We start from the raw sequence: 21,312 nt of genomic DNA, 5'->3' as shown, positions 1-21,312 counted from the left end.
ATGACGAGCAACCATCAAACCAATCATAATAATTCTACTTCACAGGGATGTGAAACTCAAATGAGATATGAATGTTAACTCACCACATAAATGTCATTTGATATTTATTTATAATAATCATCCTACAATTCTTAGAATGACCCTAAGTTTCTCCCAGAAACAAAGCTTCATCCTTTTTGGATGTTCTTCTGATGATGTTATATGATTATAAAGATTGAAAACCAAAGGTGCCTAAGGAACTGAAACTGAGGATCATCAGAAGATAATGGAAAGGTCTGTGGTAAGCTGTTACCCATTACCCCATTTGGGGCTTTCTTGGCAAAGATACAGAGTGGATTGTCATTTTATGCTCCAGCTCATTTTACAGGTGAGGAAACTGAGGCAAAAAGAGTTTAGTGGCTTGTCCAGTGTCATCTAGTAAGTGTCTGTGGCCAAATCAGAACTTACAAAGATAAGTTTTCCTGACTCCAGGCCTAACACTCCATCTACTGTGCCAGTCAGCTACCCTACTCCTGTTACACAGCATGGGATAAATGATAGACAGCCTACATTCTCCACTTGTAACCACCTGATATCAAGAGATTTGGAGGAAGATTCTCAGCTTATCAATAGTAGTATATTTGTTGGAGGACATAGACAAAGGATGTACAGAATTGATAGACAAGGATAAGTAGAGATAATGCATCATTGTAAGTATTAACTTTGATAAGATCACAACTTCAATTTACACAGAATGGATAAAATCAAATATTGAATGATGATGATTATTGTTATTAGGTAATGCAGGTCTGGTACATTCAGAGACAAAATGAGCAGCAAAGTAATACTACTTTTCTATGTGTAGGATGTTAGAAAATCTACCCTCAGTAGAAACAAAATGAGCTCTAAAATTTCAGTCCCCCCCACCCCTTTCCCCTATTGTTCACTTTCTGACTCTCTCTCTCTCTCTCTCTCTCTCTCTCTCTCTCTCTCTTTCTCTCTCCTTTTTGAGGGTGGTTTCCCTAGGGGTTGAATCTCAAGCATCTTAGTTTCTTCTCATCTTGAACAATTCATGATTCACCAGTCTAGGTGTCTACCTTAAGTGACTTTGGGGGAATAGAACTGACCCCAGTTAGATACCAGAATCTTTCAATCAAGCTTAATGAAGTATTTTACAGACCTCCCACACATGGTATGCTGTTCCATTCCCTCTGTTGCTCAACTCTCTGACCCAGCAGTACAAGAGTACTATCATATAACCTGGGCAGATTTTTGGAATTTGTAATTTTCATCCCAAAGAATATGAAAGGAATGAGGCAGGGCTCCAGGTTATGGGGTTGAGATCTTTTTCAAGCATACATATGTATTCTGCCTCATTTCCTCTGTTCCTCCTCTTTCCTGAAGAAATCTTTTGTAACACAGAGTGCTGCCACAGAACTGGTGTTGTGGTATCAGCAAATGTTTACAATTGGAGTTTGGATCTCTCTCCATGGCACTGGAAAGAAGTAAGAAGGCCTGTGGTGAGAGGTTGCACTTAGCTGTAAACCTGTTGATCATCTTGGTAGCCTAGTATGCAGAGGGGAAGGGAATTCTGGGTAAATATAAGATAGACATTAGTTCAGGAGGGTTTCAAATCTTCTTTTTGGGTTCCATAGAGATTATTGAGACCATTTTATCTTTGGTATATAATTTCTTTTTTGGAGAGATTTGAGCAGTCATGGGGATTAGAGGAAATATCTAGTGTGGCATCTTGATGACATAGTCTGGAAGTATGATGATGTATATGGAAGTATGAAGAAAGTACGTTGGGGAGACTGGAGCACATGTAGGCAATCAGCAATTAGTTTTCAGTTTACTAACCTTTAAGTTGGTTCAGACATTCAAAAATACCTGTCAATATAATCTACTTCTTCTTTGCCTCTTTCCCTTCAGTTGAGCATTCCTTTCCTCACAGCACCAGTAAATGATCATGATAAGAAATGGGGGTGGGGGAAGTATATAAGACTTCTTTCCCTCTCTGAAGTCATATGACTCCAAGAAATGGGCCTTTGATCTTTGATTTTTCTGTTTGTCTTTCAAGTGTTTTGCCCTGTGTTTGAGGTAGATACTTCTCAATGTTGGACATAGAATCAGGAAGACTTAAATTTTAATTCTATCTCAGATACTTTATCTGTTTAATCTTGATTAAATCACTTCAACTTTCTGTGCCTTAGTTTCCTCATCTATAAAATGAAGTTAATAGTACCTACTTTATAGCATTATTATGAAAAACAAATGAAATGGATTTATGCAGTTGGCAGACCCTAATGTCTATATAAATTCTATTTTTTTTTCCATTTTACATGAAGGGAGTCAAGCCTTATAACTTGAAGAATCTGAAAATTCATCATGAGTTTGAAGCATTGTCTCTGACTAATGTTGATGCCAGTCTATCACTGATGCCCTAAGAAACAAAGAGTAGTCTTCTAGAACAACCTTCTGGATTCATGTCAATAAAAGCTTAAACCAGGAATCATTCAGGAGTGATACTACTTGTGGACATGAACTTGAGGGAGTAATGTTACATAGAAATAGAGTTAATATTTGCATCTACTTCTGAACCTGTAGAATATGTAAGGGGTAAGGGAGAGTATGCTCTGAGAGTTCAGGAGGAAATGCTTGCACATTTGCTCTTGCTACTTCTTTGATATAAATATCCTTTTTAAAAAGACCTTGTATGTTAAAGCAATCAAGTGGTTAATTGGACCTGGAGCCTAGTTACAGGTCCCTAAAATGGAGGAAATGCAGTTAATGGGATAGAAGAAACCTACTCCCAAGTCCTTTTAGGCTTATCCTAAATGTCATCCTGATGTCCCAAGAATGAGATTTCATTTATTGTTCACTCATTTCAGTGATATGGGATACTTCACATATTTTCTTGATAGAGTTACTAGAATAGTTTGCCATTTCCTTCTCCAGTTCATTTTCCAGATGAAGAAACTGAGATGCATGTCTCCTCCAAGTTTACACAGCTAATAAGTTAAGACCAAATTTGAACTTAGAAAGATAAGTCTTTCTCATTTCCCCACATTCTATCCACTGCCACACCTCACTGTCCTTAAAGGGAGAGATAGAACAGGCTGTTCTGAGAGAGTGGGTCCAGAACATACTCATTACTTCATTATTATGCTGAATAGCTTTCTGCCTCTATGCTCTGCTTTCCTTCTCTGTAAAAGGAGAGGGTTAGATTAGATGATCTTCAAGGCTCCTTCCAGTTCTGACATCTTATTCTCTATTCCTTTGTTTCAAGTTCATGAGATAAGTGACTAGTTATCTTCTCACATTACAAGTGAGGAAACTGAGGCCCAGAGAAGCCAAGGTCAGGCTGCAACTCATCAATGAATCACACTTCCAGGTACCCATTCTCAGTGAAGGCCCCTGAGCCACAAGTTATGGAGGTGGGAAACAGGAAAAAGTTCCTCCATCACTCTGCAATCTACTTGACTGAGAATGTGATTTTCCCTGAGAGTTGGGGGGGTGAATTCATTTCTCTTACTGAGATGAATTGTGACTGGCAGGTCACCAAGAACAAAAAAAGGAAGTTTGAAAAAAGGAGAGGGGGGAGCAGAAATATACAATCCACCCCCTCCCTACTCCCCTCCAGCAATCTCCCCCAGGCTGGGGAGATTGTTGTGTCCAGTCTTTCTTTCCCTTCCCCACTCCTGCTCTTTTTACATCAACATTCAATCATTTTTTCCCATTCACTCCGGCTCTTCCATTTTTATCTAATACTGCTTGTGGAAATAGGTATGAAATAAAAAGGCAACTCTGCTTACAGATGTAATCAATTGATTTGGCAGGTAACCCATGGACACTTAGAAAGAGGAGATCCAATTTATAGCATGGACATTCTCCCTTGCCAGTTTTTTCCCCTCCTCCACTTTTTAAAAACTCTCTTTCCTACTTTGCTTTGATATTTTTGTTATATTATATTTTATAATTAATGGGAATAAATGGGCCTATCTTGTCCTTTTTTTCCCCATACTAGTTAGCTGGAGGAAGGTATGTGACTATTGTTCATAACAGATCGTACTGAATTTGACAAATGTTTCCCCAATTTTCCTTCCCCAGTGGGGTACTTAGGACCCTGCTCTAAGGTGATATCCTAGTGATTCCACAGCAGGTTAAAGATCCCAAAAGACTCTATTCTATCAGCTCAAGGAGTTTGCTTAGTGGGTGAGTGAAGGAATAAATAAATGTAGAGATGAATGAGGCAATGTAGATGAATGTAAAGATCAATGGGGCAGTAGAAAGATAAATGGAATAGAAATGAAAACCTGGGTTCAAGTCTCAACTCTACTTTAACTATGTAATTTCATAAAAGTTATTTTACCTAAGCAACACAGTGGATAGAGTACTGGGTTTGGAGTCAGGAAGATCTGAATCCAAATCCTGATTAGAAATAAGCTGTGTGAACTTGAACAAATCAATTTCTCTTCACCTTAGTTTCCTCAAGTTAAGATGGGGTTAATAGTAGCATCTACATCCCAAGATTGTTATGAAAATCAAATAAGATAATATTTGTGAAGTGCTTAGGACTTGGTAGATGCTTAATTATTGCTTATTATGTCCCCTTCCTCTCTCTGGATTTTGGTTTTCTCATCCATAAAATGTTTAAATTGAATGAGTTGACTTCCAGTTCTGGAAATCATGAATATATGAATGCATGAAATAGAAACTACTTTTCCATGAAAACTTCCCAAGAAGCCCTTCTAGGTTCATGTTGAAGTTAAGAACAAGATTGGGGGGGGGGGAGTGAGGATATTGAACTCACATAAGTGGCAACACCCTTCCAAGGTCATATTGCTTTCTGTACTACCTCTGGAAAGGGTGACACCTGTCAGATCATTGCTGGGAATTTCACAGAATGAGATGGCCCAAACTTTCAGTCACCCATCTGGGTGTCTGTCATAATCCTTGCATTCAGAAAGGTCTCCTTTTTAAGTCTAGCTGGAATCTCTCCAGTCACCCTACTACATGAGAATTCTTTAATTCCAAAACATCCCCTTTGCTATTCAAGGTTTCCTGTGATTACCTAACTGTATTCAGCTTAGTTACTTGGTTTTGTAGTATTTTTTAAATTTTATTCTATGAGCTAGAAATCGATTCTTTTCTCTATTTAAAGAAATACAAAACATCAGTTCAAACTCTTAGAAGTATAGAGAAGCAGAAGGATATTGGACTGGAATCAGAAAGGCCAGGATTTGAATCCCATTTCAGACAGTAACTTTGTCACCCCTGAGCAAGTCATTTAACTTTTCAGTTACCCAAGATTTATCATCTGAAAAATGAGGAAGATGGAAACAATGGCCTCTTTGCTTCTTTTCAACTCTAAATCTTTGATGCTATGATTTTGTGGTCACTATCCCATGTATTGGAAAGATGAGTATATTGCCAAGGTCATACACTGTATCCTGGGCCATCAGCAGTCAGCCTGACTTTTGTTTTGCCACTACATTTTGATAACTATGGAAGATGGAGTAAGGCTGATGCCTTTGAATGACCCTCCCTCACTTAAATACAATTCCATCCTGAATCAAGAAAATACCATGGCATGTCATTGGTACTCTCCAAGAATGAAGGACAAACAACAGTAGGAATACTGCTTAGTACTTAACATGGTGCCCAGTACCTAGAAGGAACTTAATAAATATTTATTGACTAGCTAGCTGGCTCAAGATGTTGGCAGCTGGTAACTAGTCCATTGGGAAGTTTTCTCTCATTTGGGGAAGGAAACTCAAAATCAATGCGACAGGATGGAATGCCTCCTCTTAGAACTACTAATGACTTTGATTGGAAATAAAATATTCTGATCAAATTAGGTGAGGTAACCATCATGGGATACAGCAATTCAGACTTACACACAGAATTCTACAAACCCAGCCCTGGAAGGAACTCTCTAGAGCTTCATCTTATTTTGAAAATGAGGGGGCCAATACTAGATCCACTCAAAAGATGGTCTCAAGAAGTTACAACTTTCCAGACATCATCACTCTCATAGTATTTATATAGCAGTTTGAGGTTTGTGAAGTTTTTGCATATGTTATCTCCATTTTCAAAGTAAAGAATCTGAGGCACAGAAATGTTAAATGACTTAAAATGCTCAGGACCAAATAGTTAGTGTCTGAGGCAAAACTCAAACTCAGGTGTTCCTAAATCCAAAGTACTATGCTTTATCCATTGTGACACTCACCTATTGTTATGCCTCTGTAAGGCTTTATATTTTGCAAGGTGCTTTCCTATTGTTATTCTGTTGTGTTCAGTTCTTCAATGGCCCCATGGACCATAGCTCACCAGTTCTGTCTGTGGGTTTTAGTGACAAAGATACTAAGGTTGTTTGCCATTTTCTATTCTAGGTGATTAAGGCAAACAGAGGTTAAGTGACTAGCCCAATGTCTCACAGCTATTGCCTTGACTCCAGGTCCAGTGCTCTACTCATTGAGCCACCTAGTTGCCTCATTATTCCACTACTACAGTGTTATTTCAGTACTTCATTACAGCATAGAAGTCTACCTTGGGATCTCAAAAACTGTGCTGCCACAGCACAAGCTTCTGGCAGGTTCTGCTAAGATTGAAAAAGCTTTGTATATGAGCCCAGCAAACAGCTGGGTCTATTGTTTGACGACCAGTCAGTTATGCTTGGTAAAGCTCATAACCAGAAAATTGGCCACCAAGCAATTATTTTTTTTTGTTTTTTCACCCTTAGCAACCCACAAAGACTGTCACAAAGATATCAAAAGAAAGCAATTTGTGTCAGTGAAGAGAGTACTCATAGCAATGAAATCATTCCCTGGCTCTGGCTCCTTTTTCATCCCTTCCTGATCTTGACCCTTTCCTTAACCAGTATAACAGAAGTTTTTAACTTGTTTTATATGTGCTGCTTGAGCAGACTATGAACCCCTTCTTAGGAGAATGGCTTTAAAGACATAAAATATATAGGGTTACAAAAGAAGCCAATCATATTAGAATTCAGTTATTCAGTCCCCCTCCCCTGCTCTGCAAAAAGTTCACTGACACCAGGTTAAGAACACTTACTCTACATTATCTTCTACTCCTAAAACATTTATTCCCTCAACCTGTTTTAGTTCAGACCTTGTTAATCTCTGATCCTGGATTATTCCCAGCCACCTCTTGCACTCCTACTCACAGGATATTGAAACAAGATGAAGAAAATCAAGCAAACATATAGACTAGGACCTCTTCAAATGTATCATATCTAACTGTATATGGACACAGGCATTTTCATCATCCCTTTTTGATTCTCTATTTCACAGAAACTGTTGTATATCAGACAGATAAAAAGAGAAATGTTAGAGATAGATAAATATTAGAGATAGGTAGATAGATGGACAGATGGATAGATAGATGTTAGAGATAGATGTTAGAGAGATGGATGACAGATGTTAAAGATAGGTAATGTTAGATATAGATACATATTAAGGATAGATAAATAGCTGAGTGGATAGATAGATGGGTAAGATGAGAAAAAGACAAGAGAATCAGAAATAGTTTGTTAAACACTATGTGTCAACAACCATGATGTTAAGTGCTGGGTATACAAAAAGGAGAAATAAAATAATCTCCTCTATCAAAAATTCTACAGTCTAATAGAGAAAGAAAACACAAAAAAGGAGAGGTGGAAAAATGGAAGCGATGGGATCAAGAAGGGAAGTGTGGGGCGGCTAGGTGGCGCAGTGGATAAAGCACCAGCCCTGGAGTCAGGAGTACCTGAGTTCAAATCCAGCCTCAGACACTTAATAATTACCTAGCTGTGTGGCCTTGGGCAAGCCACTTAACCCCATTGCCTAGCAAAAAAAAAAAAAAAAAAGAAGGGAAGTGGGCCATCTAAACCTCAAGATTCCTTCATCCTCAAAACTGAGAAACTCATCTCAGTCTTAACTGAGAGCTCTCTGCCTCTTCTCTACATCTCACAAGCTCTTTCTCACTTTCTCATTCTCACTTCCTTTACTTCTTTCTCTGGTGACTATGTATCCTTCTCATCCTCTCCCATCTTTTCCAGCAGATTTCTCTGTCAACCCCCTTCCCCAATCACCAATCTCTCTCTCTGGTCTGCTGGTTTCTTCCTGGTTGCATTCATTCTTCTCCAGGCTTTACTCCTGACTTTGTGGACTTTGCCACTGTGCCTTAGCTTCCCTCTCACTCTGAAACTTCCCTCCACTAAGCCTCCCTCTTTCTCCCATTACTGAATTCCTTCCAAGGCCTCCATTTCAGAGAGAGGCTCAGGCCCATCAGCCTTCATTCATTTCTTTGTTTCTGATTTTCTGATCTTCAGTGCCATCATTCATGAATTTACCTTCCCCGACCTAGACTTTTTCAGCTCCCTTTTGTGTATTTTACTCCTGCTTTAGAATATAAACTTTATGAGGTAGGGGTTATTTTTCTTTTTTTCTTACATTTGTATTGTCAACACACTCTCCTATAGTAAGTATTTAATAAATGTATGTGTCTTTGCCTATAAACACAAACAAAACTCTTTTCAGTCCTCACCAAAATTATACTGGATATTTTGAACAGAATACTCCATAGACATCTTAAACTCACTATATCTAAAATAGAAATCATCATTTGATATCCCACCCCTCTTCTGAATGCTATTTTTCTTTTTGTTGTTCTTCAATTCTTTTTTAATTCAATTTCAATTCAATTTTCTTCAATTCAACTCTTCATCAAAACCCTATTTGGGGTTTCCTTGGCAAAGATACTGAAATGGTTTGCCATTTCATTCTCCACATAATTTTATAGATGAGGAAACTGAGGCAAATGAACAATTAAGTGACTTGGCCAAGACTACATAGCTAATAGGTATTTGGGGCCAGATTTGAATTTAGGAAGATGATTCTTACTGACTTCGAGGCTGGTACCACAATCCTTCTAATCACACAGATTTGTCATCTTGGTGTCCTCTTTGTCTCTTCACTTTCATTCACCCCAAATATTATATACAAATACAAATATTGGATTTTGATTGTGTAAGTCAAATAATTATTATATGTACTATGTATTAAGAAAGTCACATATGGTGGCTTCTACCAGGTTACCATGCTTCATGTCCATTCTATCATCTCTACTCCCACAGACATCACTGTAGCTCAGGCCCCTCATTCTCTCTTGTCTGTACTATTGCAATAACTTCCTAATTGGTCTCCCTGCTTCATGTCTGTCCCCATACTTCACACAGCTGTCAAAGTGATTTTCCTAAAGTGCAGACCTGACCATGTCACTCGGCTATTCAATAAATTCCAGTAGCTTCCTATTACTTCCAAGATCAAATATAAACTCCTGTGTTTGGCATTTAAAGTCCTTCACAACCTGTTTCCAACATACTTTTTCAGCCTCATTACACCTTCTTTTTTCCTTCCCTTTAGTAGAGTCTACAGTCTAGCCAAACTGACCTTTTTCTATTTTTTCATATATAGAACTCCATCCCCTATTTTCATGCTTTTGAATTGATCATCTTCCATGCATGGAATAAATTTCCTCTTCATTCTCTCTCAGAATCCTCAGTTTTCTATAAAGTTCAACTTAATGCCTCACTTTCATAAAAACCCATTCTAATCCCCTCACCAGATAATATGTCCTCCCCCCCCAAAATTTTTGGTAATGCTGTTGTTATTGAGTCATTTTTCAGTTGTGTCTGACTCTTCTTGACCCCATTTAAAGTTTCCTTGGCAAAGATACCAGAATGATTTGTCATTTCCTTCTCCAGCTCTTGTTACAGTTGAGGAAACTGAGGGAAACAAGGTTAAGTAACTACCTAGGGTCACACAGTTAGGATATGTCTGAGACCAGATTTGAACTCATGGAGAGTTCATGAGTATAAGTCCAGCATTCTAGGTCCAGCATTCTATTCACTGTATCCCCTCTCCCTCCCATTCTCTGCATCATATATACTTATAACAACATACCTATATACCTGTATCAATGTATATCTAGGCAATTCTAGCCCAAATAGTTTCTGGATACCATTAGCAAACCTTATTTAGAGAGAATAAATAGTCCCTTGGGCCACTATGGCATAGCAATAATATACTGGCCTTCAAGTCTTGAAGACATGGGTTCAGATCCTGCCTCAGATAATGTATGATTGTGGGTAAGTCATTTAACATTCTCTGAGCTTTATTTTCCTCTTTATAAAGTGGGGTGGGGGTGGGATTGGACTTGGTGGCATCTAAAATCCCTTTCAGCTCTAAACTGATGATCCTGTCATCTTGGGAGAGTTAACTGTCATGGCTGAGAGTCTGTGTGAGGATTGAGAGAGGGCTGAGAGAATTTCTTGGAGAGTTAACTGTCATGGAAAATGAGATTGCAAGAATCCATGAGAATTAGCTGTCATCTGGGAGAGTGTGAAGAGATACTTGGAGAGAACTGATTTTAACTCTTATTCTTATTCTGTGTAGAAGACACCATGAGATAACTGAATTGTTGGACTGGGATTCTGTTGTTTGGAGGAGTCAGCAGATAACAACATTGTTTATAGTTAACTGTGACTAGTATAATTATTGAAAAAAAATAATTTTTCTTTGAGCAACATTTTTGTTTGTATGTCTAAGTCTTTGAAACTATGGTTTGAGATCAAAAGAAAAGAGGAAGTTTATGGAAAAATAGATTTCTCTTTTTAAAAAAAATCTACATGGGGAACATTGCTGATTAATTAATTAATTTGTCATTTGTGGGAATGTATGAGGAAATATCAGAACATATAACTTTATTGCCTTCAAACTAGTATGAAAGAATTAATAAGGTAACAAGTCAATAATTATATGAATGATGGGAGTTTGCTGTGTTTGCTCCTGAGAAGATTGTGCTGATTTATCACCTGGGATTTGAGAACTCATTTGAAAAAAAAATTGATAACTTTATATTAATATATTTAGCTTCCTTTTTAATTCTATGTATTTTATATTATGCCTTTAAAAACAGCATATTGGGAAGGATTCCTTGGATATCACAGAAAAGGTTAAAAATTCCTTCACTGGAGATATTGCCTTTATCTAGCAACACCCCTCCCTCCCAATCCCATATCCTCTTTCATGGGACTATTGCCAACTGGATAAACAAAAAAACCTGTCTTCACATGGCTTATATAGCACAAAGTTTGACTGTACTTATATGTATAAATGTCATCTACTCTAATGAGATTATAATACTTCAAAAGTAGGTACTTTAGAATTTTTTATTTATACAGCTGCAGCACCTGATACATACTAATCACTTAATAAATGCCTATTGATTAATTGATTGATGTATGCCTGAGTCACCTTAGTTAATTTGTTTCTTACAATACCTCTGTTGTCTAACCTTTTCAAGTTGAGGAATTTACCATCAGTGTGGTAGCCTCAGCAAAGGTATTTGATACTATGACTGAAAACATCACATTTAAAAGGAGTAAGGACACAGCCTTGTTTCACTCCATTGGTAACCAGGAAATCTTAAGAGCATCATCCTCTATCTGGAACCTGGGGGACCATGCCATCAAGAAACTGATGTTCAGAGGGGCGGAGCCAAGATGGCGACCCGAAGGGATCAAGTCTTAGGAGCTCTCTGATAAAAACTCATAAACTAAGGATTCTAACTAAACTTTTGAGAGACAGAACCCACAAAGGGACCCAGTGAGGCAGTTCTCCTACTCAAGGTAACCTGGAAAAGAGTAGGAAGGCTCTGCTCCCCGGGGTCAGAGGGGCGGCCCGCCAGAGGGGTGGCCCACCAGAGCAAAAGAGCTTCAGCCTCCCGGAGGCAGCCCTAGAGCACTGGGCGCCCCAGCTCACAACAGCATGGGAGTCGCCTGAGCTGTACCCCGGGGAGCACCGGGCACAAAGTGGGGGAACAGCAGGGGACCTCTGCCAGAGCGAGCACTTGGAGCCCAGCCCCTAGGGCACACAGCCAGCAGCTTGGTCTTTGGGCAGCCTAGACCCGGAAACAGAAGCAGGCGGAGCCAGTAAGCAGGAGCCCCCAGGGCATGAGCCCATTGAGCTGAGGGAGGGGAGTGAAGAGAGAGAGACTGCCAAGCTCTGTCCTCTGCCCCTGGAACAGGACTCTGGGGCTCTGACCACATTCAGATCCTGATCCCAATCAAGGCCCCTCCATAGAACAACAGGGCCCCCCCACCTCAGCCCCATGGCAGAGGGGGACACTTATGGTCATTCACAGATCAGGAGGGAAGACAGAGCCCCACACACTGAGACCCTTGTGGGAGTGTCCCAAAAGCTCAGGAAGCACCCCTAAAAACAGGCTTAGGCTGGGAAAATGAACAAGCAAAGAAACAAGAGGAAGACCATTGAGAAATATTTTGCAAATGAGCCCAAGAAGGATCAAAATACTCAGTCTGAAGATGAGGAAGCACAAGCTCCTGCATCTAAAGACTCCAAGAAAAACAGAAATTGGGCTCAGGCTATGATAGAGCTCAAAAAAGACTTTGAAAATCAAATGAGGGAGTTGGAAGAAAAACTGGGAAAAGAAAGGAGAGAGATGCAGGAAAAACATGAAAATGACGTCAGCAGCTTAGTCAAGGAAATCCAAAAAAAATGCTGAAGAAAATAGCATGCTAAAAACCAGCTTAGGTCAAATGGATAAAACAGTTCAAAAAGTTATTGAGGAGAAGAATGCTTTAAAAAGCAAAATTGGCCAGATGGAAAAAGAGATAAGAAAACTCTCTGAGAACAAATCCTTCAGACAAAGAATAGAATTCAGGGAGATTGAATTTGCCAGAAATCAGGAATCAATACTTCAAAACCAAAAAAATGAAAAATTAGAAGAAAATGTGAAATATCTCATTGAAAAAACAACTGATATGGAAAACAGACTTAGGAAAGATAATTTGAAAATTATTGGAATAGAGCCTTGACATCATTTTCAAAGAATTACTACAGGAATATTGCCCTGATATTCTAGAAGCAGAGGGCAAAATAGAAATGGAGAGAATCCACCGATCCCCCTGAGAAAGAGATCCCAAAAAACCAACCCCCAGGAATATTATAGCCAAGTTCCAGAACTCCCAAGTCAAAGAGAAAATATTACAAGCAGCCAGAAGGACACAGTTCAAATATCATGGAGCTGCAGTCAGGATCACACAGGACTTAGCAGCAACTACATTGGAAGCACGTAGGGCTTGGAATACAATATACCAGAAGGCAAAAGAGCTTAGAATGCAGCCAAGAATGAACTACCCAGCAAGGCTGAATGTCCTCTTCCAGGGAAAAAGATGGACTTTCAATGAACCAGGGGAGTTTCAAAGGTTCCTTTTGGAATGGCCAGAGCTGAACAGAAGGTTTGATCTTCAGATACAGGACTCAGGTGAAGCATGGAGATTGGAGGAGAGGGGGGAAATATGAGGGACTTAATGAGGATGAACTGTATGTATAGAAAAAATGATACTGATAATATTTATATGAACCATCTCAGTTAATAGAGCAGGTAGAGGGAGCTTTTATAGCACAGGAGAAAGCTGAATTCAAAGATAAAATATGGTGTAAAAATGGAGTCAGTAGGAAAAAAAGGGAAATGGAATGGGAGAAAGAAAAAGGAGAGGGGGAATAGTCCAAGATATTTCACATGATAAGGTTTTTTTATTACAATGAGCTATTGCAATGATATGGAAAGGGGGAGGCAAGGGGGAATGAGGGAACTTTTGCTCTCATCAGAGATGGCTAGGAGAGGAAACAGCAAATATACTCAATGAGGTATAGACAACTGGAGTAAAAAGGAGGGGGGAGCAGGGAGAAGGGGTGGGGATGTGAATAAAGGAGGAGAGGATGGACCATGGGGGGACAGTGGTCAGATATAACACATTTTCTTTTTTACTTCTTGCAAGGGGCCAGGATTGGATGGCCTGCCCAGGACCATAGGGCCAGGTGGATTCTGAGCCTAAGGGGTGGTATGGGGACTCAGGGCTTCTTGGCCCCAGAACCAGAGATCTCTCTGCTGCGCCACTCAGCGACCCTACAGCAGAGTCAGAGTGAAAGGAGAGAGAAAATATAGTACATAGTAGTGGAGAAATAAGAAAGGAGGGAGTTGCGATCAGCAATGGCAACATTGGAAAAATATGGAAGTAATTTTTGCGATGGACTTATCATAAAGAATGTGGTCCACCCACGACAGAGTTGATGGTGTTGGAACAAAGACTGAAGCACATTTTTTGTTATTATTATTTGGGGGAGGGTGCAGGGCAAGTGGGGCTGGGTGGCCTGCCTGGGGCCACATAGCAGGGTGATCTTTGGGTGTCTGAGGCCGGATTCGGACCCAGGTGCTCCTGGCTCAAGGGCCAATGCTCTGTCTGCCACCCAGCCACCCCTATTATTATTATTACTATTTTATTTTATTTTATTTTATTTTATTTTATTTTGGGTCTTTTTTTTTCCTTCTTTTTGGTTTTTGCAGGGCAGTGGGGATCAGGTGGCTTGCATGTCACATGGCTGGGTGATTATTGGGTTTACAAGGCTGGATATGGACTCTGGTGCTCGTGGCTCCAGGGCTGGTACTTCATCCATTGCACCACCTGGCCATACCTACAATTATTACTATTATTTTTTTAATTTTAATTTTTTTCTCTCCCCTTTACTTTTTTGCCCAAGCAAGTCTATCTATATTCATGGGGGGAGGGGCATTTTGTTTACTTGTAAACAAGTATATTTTATTAATGTAAAAAAACCATTTGTGCAAAATGAGAATGAAAAAATAAATTAAAAAGAAAAAGAAAAAAAAAGAAACTGATGTTCAATACCGAAGAACAACTCTGGGCAACCAAGTTTTGATGTAATTGTCCTTAAATCCTCATGACTGACGGTATCAAGGGCCTTGGTCAGATCTACAAAGATTGTATACAGACTGCTGTTCTGCTCTTGGCATTTTTTCCTAGAGGTGTCGAGCAGGAAACATCATACTGACCATTCCTTGACCCTTTCTGAAGTCACACTGACTTTCAGAAAGAAGATCATCTTCCAGGATCAGCTTCTTAAGGAGGACTCTGGCAAAAATCTTGACACAATGACTAAGAGAGAAACACCCCTGTGATTGTCACAGGACAATCTATTCCCTTAATCTTTATAGAGATAGAACATTATTGATTAGTGGCAAAGGTAGATTTCTCATACCAGAATTCTGTCAACCATTTTTAAGATCCATTTCATGAAACTACCTTTGAAGCTTAATTGCCTAGGTATCTTGCCTCAGTATTTGTTACTGAGTCCACCCCATTGAATGAAGTAACAAAACAGCCCCATTTCATAATAACAAATTCAACAAATATTTACTAAGTATTTATTGGACAGAGTGCTTGGAACTGTAAGAGATACAAAGTTTATATAAGGTATAATCCCAGGCTTCTTGGAGCTAAGAGTCAAGTGAGAATATGAGATATACACAAAAATCCATACACAAAGGTAGCCAGATGATATGATGTACAGTTAGGAAGAATGAGTTCCCGAGTTCCTATCCTGCCTCAGATAATAACTGTGTGATATTGGGCAAGTGGATACAGCACTGGCCTTGGAGTCAGGAAAAAGAGTTCAAATCCAACCTCAGATACTTGCCACTTACTAGCTGTGTAACCTTTGGCAAATTAATTAACCCTGATTGCATCACATTCAGAGTCATCTCCAGTCCTGATTCATATCTGGCCACTGGATCCAGGTGGCTCTGGAGGAGAAAGTGAGATTGGTGATTTAGCATAGCATCCCCCCCACTCAGATTCAATTCACATGCTTGCCATGGCATTACCTCCCTGATGTCATGGTCTTCTTTGAAAAAGGACAAACATGCGCAAGTCACTTAATTCTGTTTGCTTCAATTTCTCATCTCTAAAATGAGCTGGAGAAAGAAATAAAAACAAATGAAGTCAAGGTACATTGGACATGACTGAAACAACTCAAAAGCAGCAATATTCAAAAATGACTATCAGAGAAGTATAAAGCACAATAGGAAGTTGAGGAGGGAATGGAGGGAGGGTGTCATTACTAATTGGGAGAAACAGGGAAGAAGAGAATACTGCATTTCAAAAAATCAATATTTTAAAGTTTTTTAAGTCCTTTACATAGGTTATCTCCTGTGATCCTCATAACATACCTGTGAGTCAAGTGCAATAGACAGGGATGTACTATTACATGTTTAACAATCAGCTCTTTGAAAATTGAAAGACAGGGAAGCTAGGTGGTGCAATGGATAGAGCACTGGCCTTGGAGTCAGGAGTACCTGGGTTCAAATCCGACCTCAGACACTTAATAATTACCTCGCCATGTGGCCTTGGGCAAGCCACTTAACCCCATTGCCTTGAAAAATCTAAAAAAAAAACAAAAAAGAAAGAAAATTGAAGGACGTACTTTTAAGTTTAATCCTTACTATTGGCATTTTCTCCATCACTTACTTATGGGTAGACAACCAATAAAACTGTAAATCAAGTCCTGATTTGTAACTTTTGTTGATTTCTGTGGTGTAAATGCTGAAAATTTTACAAATGGCTCTCCCAAATTAGTAAGAACTGGTTCCAGAACATTCCTAGATTATAATCCCCAGTTGTCAGAGGTGTAAACTGAAATCCAGAAAGGTTGATATTTTGAAGAACAGACATTAAGTTTTGGAATCAGGTTGTGAACCAGGTTCTCTCCTGGTCCCAAGTCCAATTCTTTCTCCTATATCATGCTGTCTCAATTACATTCCCACAAGGTACAAGACACATTTCACTTGAGCTTTAAATGATGAGAATTCAACAGACAGCAGAGATGGAAGGATTGGGAGAAAGGCATTGGAGATTTGAGGAACAATGTGAGCAAAGGAAGGAAGACAAGAAAGCATGGTGGTAGATATGGAGTACCATGAGTACAGTTCACTTTCATGGAAGCAAAAAAAAATGCATAGAGGTAAGTGACATAGTATATTTTACTCAAAGTATGTTCTAGTGTAAAGTTACTCAAACATTAAGTACCTACTGGATACAAGTCCTTAGGGGAACGATATTTAAATGACAATTTAGAAGCAAAATGTAGACAAAGTAAAGGCAGCCTAAAAAAATTACTAAGCAAAAGAGAAAGCCACATGATGCAGGGGAAAAGGATTTGTAGTACAGGATCATGGTCTAAATCATGAATTTTACATGTTGAATGTTTCTTTTGTCCCTGAGACCTGTCTCTCTAATTGGCTGCCTCCCAGAATAACCTCCATATTAGAGAAGAGGATTAGGGCATCCATGCCTTTGTTCTACTACAAGCTGCACTCCTTATATTATCAGATAGTATTCTACAATGCCCTCAGCTGGGGACATTCATCTTTCCCTTTGTCTCCCCCACTCTTCAACTCTCCTTTATGTATTCTCTTCTCCCATTGGAATATAAGCTACTTGAAGGGAGGAACTATATCTCTTCTTGAATTTGTATTCTCTGTGCTTAATATAGCCTCAGTAAAAACTTAGACTCTGTTATTATCCATGTGATTTTGAACAAGTAACAATTTTTTGTGACTCAATTTCCTCATTTGCAAAACAAGACATTGAACTGGATAACCTTTAAATTGCCCTCTCTTTCTAAATCTATTCATCTATAATCTTACCTGCATGATAATTGAGAGCAGAGTCATTGCCACTTGTCCTGATCTATGTCTTGTAACTGAACTACACTTGTTCTGGAGGAGAGAATGAGGTTGATGACTACACAGATCTATCTGCCTCTCTTAAATCCAATTCACTTGAAGTCAAGTGAAGGAGGATAATGTTCTCCTGATGTCACATTTGACAATGAAGGACAAACAACAAACAACTGAGTATAGACTAAAGACCTAAGGACTGAAAGTTACTAAAAATAGAAATAAAGAGAGTAAGAGAAGATAATTTTGAGATCATTTCTATGAGGCTGAAATAGTTTTGTGTTTTGAGAATGAAGCAATTTTTCTTGCTGAACATTAATTGGTCTCAGAGTTAGAAAACCCTGAATTCAAATCCAGTTCAAAGACTTTCTTCCCTGTGTGACTCTGGGCAAGCCATTTAATCTCACCCAGTGTTACTTTCCACATCTCTAAAATAATAGCACCTACTGTGGAAAGGATCAGATAAAACACTATATGTAAAGAGTCTACAAACCTTAAAGTACCTAATAAGTGCTCACTTCAAAAACATATATACTAAAATTGGAGTAACAAAGATTAGCCTGGCCCCTGTGCATGGATGACATGCGAATTCATGAAGTATTCCATATTTTTAAAAAAATATATAAACATAAGCTGTAATTACTGGGAGAAAGGTTTGAGAAAAGATACTGAGATGTTAGTTAGCCAGAAGAGAGTCGGGGAGGGGGAGTGGAAAGAGCTCTAAATAAGGATTCTGATGGCAAAGGGCAACATCTGAGGTCTAGTACTTACAATGTGTCTTTGGGCAAAACCCTTTTTTTAGTCTCATTTTTCTTACCTGTAAAATGGGTTCTGAATTAGCTGATTTCCAATATCTGATCTTAATCCTATGATTATAGTCTTGTTAAGCAGATTAGTTTGGCTGACTTCCATGCATTTTGGTAATCAATATCCCTTGTTCTTGTTACCTCCCCATACACTCACTCTCTCTCTCTCTCTCTCTCTCTCTCTCTCTCTCTCTCTCTCTCTCTCTCAGCAGCCCAAACATCTGCTCCTAAATTCAGGTGACTACATTATCTATCCTGAAGAAATCATTCTGTGTTCCTAATATCATTTTGTAGTAACATCATTAGAATATTGGATTCTTTTGAGATGCTGACTCTATCATAAAATTCATGAGTTATTCCTTCTGGCTCTTATAGTCTGAGAGGCTGTACGACCAAATGGATAGCGTTGAATTCAAATCTGGGAAAACATAGGTTCAAAGTCATCTCTGGCATTTATTAGGAATATAACCACATGCAAGTCACTTAATGTCTCTTAAACTTTAGGTAATCTTTAGGATCATATAGAAGAGGAAACTGAGTCCCAGAGGGATTAAGAAGACAAAGTTGATAAATGAGTTTTTGAGCTGCTTCAAGGACATCACAGAAAAGTCTAAGACCCAGAGAGGTTAAGAAGATTAGGTTGATAGAAGGCTCCACTGTGTCTTCCCAGGGCAGATCTTTATCAGATCTGCAGGCTCTAAACCCTTCCTCAACAACTGAAACCCTCAAACCAGTCCACAGTCCTCAATTCAGGATCATAGCTCTCATTTATCACAGTTGCTTCCATAACCTTATTAGATCTAAAATCACCCTTATGGGGAATAGGGTAGGCTTGTACCTTTCTCATGACTTAGGGTCTTCTCCCTTTCTACTGCCAACATTAATCTTGCAAAAGAACAAAAGACTACCATTGGAACTTCCTTTTTTCCATCTCACAACTCCCCCTCTTCTCCCCACCCTCCCACCACATGCACATTGCATTGCCAGTGACCTCATCAAACAAATGCTGAAGTGGGTCCTGTCTCCATAGCAACGAGCTAAGCCAATGAAAGGTAAGAATGAGGATGCTGAACCAGGAAGTGAGACCTGGCAGGCCATGGGGCCAGAGAGGCTCTACTGAGCAAACAAACAGCACTAGGAAGGCAGAAGTCAACTGACAAACCTGTTTGCTATATGTAAAAAAAAAAAAAATCCTTAAAAGAAATATGCTGTGAAAATTCCCCTTTAGCTGAATAAATAATACACACACACACACACACACACACACACACACACAGAAAAAAACAACTGGGAGAAAAAAAGGCTCAGTTAGTTAAACTAAAAAATACGAAACAGGGTTCTAGTCCCTCTGGGCAAGTCTAAGGCATATATAGCTTTTTTGTTTTCCTTTTAAAATGCAAGTTTTGGAAAGGAAAGGAGGAAATGCACCCAGCTCTATCCCCTTGAAGATTTAAACACAGGATGACAGGGATCACTGCCAGGTTACATCTGTTTGGAGGATTGGCTAACAGGCCACCGTTATTGAGCCTCCATCCTGAGCAGTGGAGAACCTTCTAATGGAACCACAATGCTCATATAATTTACTGTTTCCATACCTTGATTCTTATTCCTCAAATGGACCTCATGAGCCACATTTGAATTGGACTGTCATCATGGCTTTTCACGTACCACCCAGGTTCAGAGAAGAAATCCCTGCTTCACAGGGGAACTTATTAAAGCTCAGCTTTCAGATTAATATGAGCTATCAGATTTTCAGAACTTATTAATGCTCAGCTTTCAAGTGACTGTACCCACCCTAAAAGAAAGTGAAAGGAATTAAAATGAAAGATTCATGTTGGGCCTGAGTTATTCATAATAATTTTTTTAACTTTAACAAAGGAATCAGGCATTCACTTTAATACATGATAAGTGGTGAGAACTACTCTCTGTAATGGATGGAAGGAAGGAAGGAAGGAAGGAAAAGGTTTATTAAATGTTTATTATCTACAAATTACTATGCTAATCTCTGGGTATAGAAAGTGAAAACAAGATAGTCTCTACCCTCAAGGAACCCACATTCTAATAAAGAAAACAACACATTGATAACTCTTGAGTCCCTGCCATTCCTTTGACATTAATTATTAACTCTATTTGGAAGTTTCTCAATCTTTCAATTCCACATCTTTACCTGGACAACCAACTATTCCTGAAAACTAAAACATCAAACTTATTCTTTCTCACAAATTGGCTCTTGCATTTCTATCAGAATTATTTCCTGGTTTATCTAATCTCAAAACCTTAGAGATAGATTTTCCTCTTTCCCTCTCTGCCTCTTACATCAAATCAGTCACCAAGCCCCGCAGATACTTCCTTACCAGTGTCCCTGGCAGTTTTTTCTTCCCTTCTTTTTCCATTATTGCCATTTCTTTGTCCAGTTTTTATGCCCTCGTGCCTAGTTATTGGAATAATCTCCTGCTTATGATGTCTACCTCTTCTATCCAGCCTATTTAGCAAAGTCAAATTAATATTTCTTAAACATAACTTTCATCATGCCATCCCTTTATTCACAAGTCAATGATTCACATTCCCTATGAGATAAAGGTGCTCCCCTCCACATTCAATACCTTTCACAAAGTAGCTCTAATTAATCTTTTCAACCTTATCTCTAACTACATACCAGCATAAACACTCTCCCCAGTCAAGCTGGTCTATCCACTGTCCAGTGAATATGCCTTACCAATTCCAGTCTTTGTTCAAGATGTTTCCCCCTTCCTCCAATTCTGCAGAATTCCCTCTTGTACATTTCACACCAGCATTCATCCTTTTTACAGAATCATACAATTGGAGGAATCTCAAATATTAAATAATTTAAACTCCCTTATTTTAATATATTAAAGAAAACCCATCAGGTCACAGTGAGGTG

General features: G+C 39.0%; 1 non-coding gene across 1 annotated transcript; it reads left to right on the top strand.

Annotated features, from left to right (window-relative positions):
• The first annotated feature begins 18,114 nt into the window (after positions 1-18,114).
• On the top strand, positions 18,115-18,216 carry LOC141515714 (U6 spliceosomal RNA). The gene has a single exon (XR_012476468.1). It is a non-coding gene; the product is annotated as a U6 spliceosomal RNA (small nuclear RNA).
• Positions 18,217-21,312: the final 3,096 nt, after the last annotated feature.

The sequence above is a fragment of the Macrotis lagotis genome, chromosome 2 (assembly GCF_037893015.1).
Source record: "Macrotis lagotis isolate mMagLag1 chromosome 2, bilby.v1.9.chrom.fasta, whole genome shotgun sequence".
Taxonomy (NCBI): Eukaryota; Metazoa; Chordata; class Mammalia; order Peramelemorphia; family Peramelidae; genus Macrotis; species Macrotis lagotis.
This window is presented reverse-complemented; position numbering and strand designations above follow the sequence as displayed.